Source organism: Bos javanicus, chromosome 19, assembly GCF_032452875.1.
Source record: "Bos javanicus breed banteng chromosome 19, ARS-OSU_banteng_1.0, whole genome shotgun sequence".
NCBI classification, from domain to species: domain Eukaryota; kingdom Metazoa; phylum Chordata; class Mammalia; order Artiodactyla; family Bovidae; genus Bos; species Bos javanicus.
This window is the reverse complement of record NC_083886.1, coordinates 37620486-37627419: the sequence shown is the minus strand read 5'-3', so window position 1 is coordinate 37627419 and position 6934 is coordinate 37620486.

The window sequence follows — 6934 nt, the reverse complement described above, 5'->3', positions numbered from 1 at the left end:
CCTAATCTTGAACCAGTCTTGATGGACCAAGAATAATTTAAGGATCCTCTTCCTCAAACTGAGATTGAGCAGAGCAGCGGTGAGGTCTTCCCGCTTGGGGACCCAGAGCATGAATGCATGTGTTCAGCTCTGCCGCCTGTTAGCTGCTGATCTCAGGCAGTGCTTCCCTCTTCTGTACCCTAATTTCTTCATCTGTAAAATGGGGGTGCTAAAGATATTCTCTACCTCACTTGGTTTTTGTAAACTTTCAAGAAGTTAGGAACACATAGCTGAAACAAACCAAAGAAAAGATATAAATTGGATTTCATCAAAATTTAAAAATTTTGTGTGTCAAAGGACACGACCAAGAAAGTAAAAAGGGACTCCCCTGGTGGTCCGGTGGCTAAGGCTCTGAGCTCCTAAAGCAAGGAGCCTGGGTTTGATCCCTGGTCACGGAACTAGATCCTACATGCTACAACAAAGAGTTCGCATGCCACAACTGAAGATCCCGCGTGCAACAATCAAGACCAAAGATCCTGTGTGCCACAACTAAGACTTAATAAATAAGCATAAATTTTTAAAAGAAAGTGAAAAGAAAACCTACAGAATGGGAGAAAATATCTGCAAATCATATATCTGAAAAGAGTCTAATATCCAGAATATATCAAGAAGTCCTACAACTCAACAACCAAAAGACAACCCAAAAAAGTGGATAGAGGGGACTTCCCTGGTTGTCCAGTGGTTACGAGTCCATCTTCCAATGCAGGGAACACAGGATCGATCCCTGATCAGGGAGCTAAGATTGCCACGTGTCATGGGGCAACTGAACCCCCTGAGCAACTAGAGAAAGCCTACATGCTGCAATAAACAAACAGCATAGCCTACCCACCCCCAAAATGGGCAAAGGATGTAAATAGACATTTCTCCAAAGGAGATATACAAATGGACAATAAGCACATTAAAAGCTGCTCAGTGTTATCAGCAATTAGGGGTATACAAATCGAAACCATAATGAGATACCACTTCACATTCACTAAAGTAGTTACAATTTTAGAAAAGGAAAATGTTGGCAAGTACATGGAAAAACTAGAACCCTCACACACTGCTGGTGGGAATGCAAAATCATGCAGCTGCTGTGAAAAACAGTCTGGCAGTTACTCAAAAAGTTAAATATAGAGTTACTATGTGACCCAACAATTCCACTTCCAGGTATATATCCCAGAGAGTTGGAAACATATGTCCACACAAACACATATACACAAATAAATGTTCATAGCAATGTTATTCACAATAGCCACAAAGTAGAAACAACTCAAATGCTCACCAGCTGATAAATGGATCAATAAAGCTTGGTATATAACTACAGTGAAATGTTATGTACCAATGAAAAGAGATGAAATATTGACATGTGCTATGTGGATTTAACCTTGAAAATATGCTGCGTGAAAGAAGCCAGACACAAAAGGCCACATACTGTATGATTTAAGCCAATTTTTTCACTCTCCTCTTTCACCTTCATCAAGAGCCTCTTTAGTTTTCCTCTTCACTTTCTGCCATTAGGGTGATATCATCTGCATATCTGAGGTTGTTGATATTTGTCTCAGCAATCTTGATTTCAGCTTGTGCTTCAAACAGTCCAGCATTTTGTATGACGTACTCTGCACAGAAGTTAAATAACCAGGGTGACAATATATGGCCTTGACATACTCCTTTCCCAATTTGGAACCAGTCTGTTGTCCCATGTCCAGTTTGTTGCTTCTTGATTGGCATACAGGTCTTTGAAGAGGCAGGTAAGATGGTCTCACATTCCCATCTCTTATTTCCAGAGTTTGTTGTGATCCACACAGTCAAAGGCTTTAGCATAGTCAATGAAGCAGAAGTAGATGTTTTTCTGAAATTCCCTTGCTTTCTCTATGATCCAACAGATGTTAGCAAGTTGATCTCTGGCTCCTCTGCCTTTTCTAATTCCAGCTTGTGTACATCTGGAAGTTCTCAGTTCCCATACGGTTGAAGTTTAGCTTGAAGGATTTTGAGCATTACCTTGCTAGCATGTGAAATGGATCACAATTGTACACTAGTTTGAACACTCTTTGGCATTGCCCTTCTTTGGGACTGGAATGAAAACTGACCTTTTCCAGTCCTATGGCTACTGCTGAGTTTTCCAAATTTGCTGACATATTGAGTGCAGCACTTTAACAGCATCATCTTTTAGGATTTGAAATAGCTCAGCTGGAATTCCACCACCTCCACTAGCTTTGTTTGTAGTGATGCAAGTGATGCATCCTTGACTTCACACTCCAGGTTGTCTGGCTGTAGATGAGTGACCGCACTATCATGGTTATCCAGTTCATTAAGACCTTTTTTGTACAGTTTTTCTGTGTATTCTTGCCACCTCTTCTTAATCTCTGCTTCTGTTAGGTCTTTGCCGTTTCTGTCCTTTTTGTGCCCACTTTTGCATGAAATATTCCCTTCGTATCTCCAATTTTCTGAAGAGATCTCTCGTCTGTCCCATTCTATTGTTTTCCTCTGTTAATGCAAATTGATTATCTTATAGTTCTGGAGGTCAGAAGTCTGAAATGGCTAAAATTAGATGTGAGCAGAGCTGTGTTCTTTTAGGACAGAATCTGTTCTTTGTCCTTTCCAGATCCAAAAGATGGTACCTTCCTTGGCTTGTGGCCATGTCACTCTGACCTCTCCTTTCATCTTCACATCTCCTTCTCTGACTCTGACCCTCCTGCCTGCCTCTTCTTACAAGGACTCTTGTGATTCCATTGGGCCTATCTGGATAATTCATGAAAATCTCCCCATCTCAAAATCCTTACTCACATCTGCAAAGTCCTTTTTGTCTCATAAGATAACAAATTCAGAGCTTCCAGCAAAGATATGTGGACATCTTTGGGGAGCCATTATCCTGCTTACCGCACTAAGAGAGAAATTATCTAGTGGATTTGAGTGTTCTGGGCCTTAACTTGAATCCCTTTCATCTGTATCATTTTCAGGGTACTTACACACTTGTTTTTTCTCTTGCATTGATCCTGGGAAGTCGATGATGGCATTATTGAGCCCCTTCTGTTAGACAGTAGACGAGACTCAGAGGGGAGGCACAGTGCCTTGGTCGCACAGTTAGAAAGGAACTCGGGACTGTTAATTCAGCATTCTCCCACATCATCTGCCGCCACCCCAGTTCTAGGCCATGTGCCCCTGGAATGGTGTCCTCACTGATGGAATGGGGGCAATTCCACAACTACCCCCACAATATAGGTGAGTCAGTTCCCTGGGCCCAGATCCTGCCCTCAGCAAGCAGCCTTCTCCTGATCGGACAAGGAGAAAGGAGGGGAGCTCAGACAGAGAACCTTCCTTTTGGGAGACAGCCTCGGTCCAGAGCCCAGAACTTGATATCCATCCATCTTGGACACGCCCTCAACAGCAGTCCAGGCAGATGGTCCCAGGGTTTTTGCCCTGGGATTTCCACACCAGGAGGGAGCTCTGGTTCTCAGGCACATTGTGCTGCAAACCTCCCAGGGATGTGTCCTTGTGGTTTACAGTTTTGCCTTTGAGTGCCGTTGTCCCAGAGAAGCCGGGTTCCAGCCCCACAGGTATTAGAAGGCAGCTACCATGAACCCATTGATGTTTCCCCAGGCTTACCCTACCCCTATCCTCTGTTGACATACCAGACACCACTCCAGGAACTGGGATACATCCCTGAATCTGCGAAGTGAAGTTACTGCTCCCTTGGACCTCATACTTTAGTGGGAGCAGACAGAGACCATACAGAAGTTGGGATAAGGATTCTAGGAGCAAAATGGGGTGAGACATTAGAGGATGAGACTGAGATCCATACTGTGAGACTGGTATTGTCCCACCCTAAAGGGGAGAGGGACAGCCTAGGATGGAGCAATGTTGAGATGTAAACCCATGTTTTACTCTAAATTCCTGTTCTACGTGGCCTGCAAAACATTTGCCCTGTGTCCTTCCCCAGAAGGGAGGAAGAGCAATTGAGCCTGAGGTGGTGCCCAGAGTCTAAGCATCATTCCTGAGGTTGAAGTCAGTTCATTCTGGGAAGTGTCCAGCTATGGCCTAACTTCAGGGCCAAAGAGTATTTAATATTCCTACTGCGTGTTATCTGAGCAAGTTTCTATTAAGTAGGGGAGTGGTGTGATATGTCATTTAAGGAGTCACCCAGATTTCAAGGAGAATAAGGCTGATGTGGAGAGTGAGCCAGGTGTGTGAGGGGATGGCCAGATGTAAGAAGGAGGGCAATGCAGATGATGGGCTTCCTGTGTGGCTCAGTGGTAAAGAATCTGCCTGCCAAGCAGGAGATGCGGGTTCGATCCCTGGGTTGGGAAGATCTCTCTCCAATCTTCTTGCTTGGGAAATCCCATGGACAGAGGAGTCTGGCGGGCTACAGCCCATGGGGTCGCAAAAAGTCAGACACAACTTAGCAACTAAATAACAACAACAATGATAAGGGAAAGGGCCAGGCCTGTATGCGGAAGTAAGACAAGTATTAGGATGGACTAGTAGGAAGGAGCCAGACCTGAAGGGGTTGACCTAGATGCGAGGGGCTTCAGACAGACCCCTGCAGCCTCAGGCTTTGGGGGATGGTCCCTAGAAAGGGATGATGCAACCTGTGGAGGAAACACACTATTATTTAGGAAAGCTGTTTAGCCTCTGCAAAGAGTAGCTGAGGACAGGCCTGGTACCTGGCTTCAAGGAAATAAACAGCTGTGAGGTGATAATTGACGTCATATGCTCTATCGACCCAGCCACCTCATCCTCCCCAGGCTTGAGGAGGTTGCTCAGGGTTGCCATGCTAGGAGGAGACTGCAGTGGCTAAAATGACATTGTCCCCTGAAGACTGTTTTATCCCCTCGGGATTGGGTCCTGCTGGGTCTTCCCGTGGAATGCCTGCCCCCCGACCTGCCTGTTGAACTTTTCTTTAGCAGCCCTTCTCAAACGCTACCCCCCTAAAAAGGCTCTCCTAACATTTATATCCTGCCTTTCCCAAGTTGTGATTAATCCTTAGCCCATGAGTACGTACATTAGAGTTGGAAATCCACTTTCAGATGACCCAACTCTGTTTCTAAGGCACCCTGAACTCAGCCCACCCCACACCAGGGCCATGTGAATGAACTTTAGAGAATCTCTAGAACTGAGTGCAAAAATCATGTGCAAAACCAAGTGTGCAGATGAATGAATAAACAACATGGGTATATCTATACAATGAAATATTATCCAAATACAAAATGGAATGAATTGCCACGACATTGATGGAACTTTAAAAACATTATACCTAGTAAAAATAGGCAGACAGGAAAGGCCAAATATTGTACCATTCCATTAATAGGAAATATCTAGAATAGGCAAATAAAAAAGACAGAAAGTAAATTAGTGGTTGCCAGTGGGTGGGGAATGGGGAGGAATGGGAAGTGACTGGATAGAGTTTCTTTGGGGATGAGGGGAAAGTTCTGGAACTAGAAAATGGTGATGATTGCACGACATTGTGAATATACTAAGTGCCACTGAACTGTGTTCATTAACATGGTGGATTTTATATACATGTATTTTACCACAATTTTAAAAAATCAAATGTACATTTCTTGGAGAGAAGGTTCCCAACTTTGATCAGATTCTTTGAAGTTTAAGCAGCTCACATCTGGCCTGATGACTTCATGATGAGGATGGTGCTATGCAGGCACAGAGTGGGGAGGCACCTGCCCAGTGTCACTCATGGGCTGGGGGTAGAGCCCTGCCAGGCTGTGTACCTGCCTGACCACGTCCCGTCTTCTCCTGTCCTTCAATCTACACTATACTCTCCCTGAACAGCTCCCAGGCTTCTGTCCCACTCCCAGCCAGGCTACCCACAAGCTGTGTAACTTCCCAAAGTCCCAAGACCATCCAGAAGCTAAGCACATGAGTTTCACAAGTGCTTGTGTTGTGGACCCTGAGCTCCTAAGAACAGGAGTATGTACTTTCCTTCATATCTCAGAGTTCCAGTGGTACCCGTGGATGTGAGCTCGTCCTATCTCCCTCCAATAAAGAGCTTGCTGTTCTCCTGCAAGGAAGGCAGTTAGCCGACAACCTCTGAATGAACATTCTTTTCTCAGATGTCCACACTGGGTTGGCCAAGACTTTGACAGATCTGCAACACAGCCTGAGGCTCTCCCAGCCTGGTCCTGCTTCCTCCCCTACCCTCTTCACAATAAACCTCTTGCACTCCTATCTCCATCTGTGTGTGTTTCCTGGAAGACCCAGATGACACAGTCCCCAGCTGGGAGTATCATACTGCTGCTGCTGCTAAGTCGCTTCAGTCGTGTCCGACTCTGTGCGACCCCAGAGACGGCAGCCCACCAGGCTCCCCCGTCCCTGGGATTCTCCAGGCAAGAACACTGGAGTGGGTTGCCATTTCCTTCTCCGATGCATGAAAGTGAAAGTGAAGTCGCTCAGTCATGTCCAACCCTCAGCGACCCCATGGACTTCAGCCTTCCAGGCTCCTCCGTCCATGGGATTTTCCAGGCAAGAGTACTGAATTGGGGTGCCATTGCCTTAAGCATTCAGTAAATGTTCATAAAGTAAACTGAACTGGGGACTCCCTGGAGGTTGGAAGAAGGTTTGTGCCGAGGCCTCAGAGAACCGGAGAGGAAGAGCTGCCCATGGAGGACGCGTCAGTCATAAGCAGAGTAAGGTCTAGAGGGGCATGGAGAAGTCATGCCCCTGGAAGAGTCCCATTAGTGAAGAACACATAGGGAGCCCAGGGATTGACCAGACCTACTGGCATTCTTCCTAGCTCTTCCTCTGCTGGGGCAGAGTGTAGCAAAGCTCAGAAATGTCCAGAGCCTTAGCCTTGGGAGAACCAGGTTTGAATTGTGCTTCTGGTTGGTCCAGTGATTTTATATTCTCTTCTTTGGTGGATCTGTTTTTCCATCTGTAAAATGGGGATAGAGAGAGCATCTCA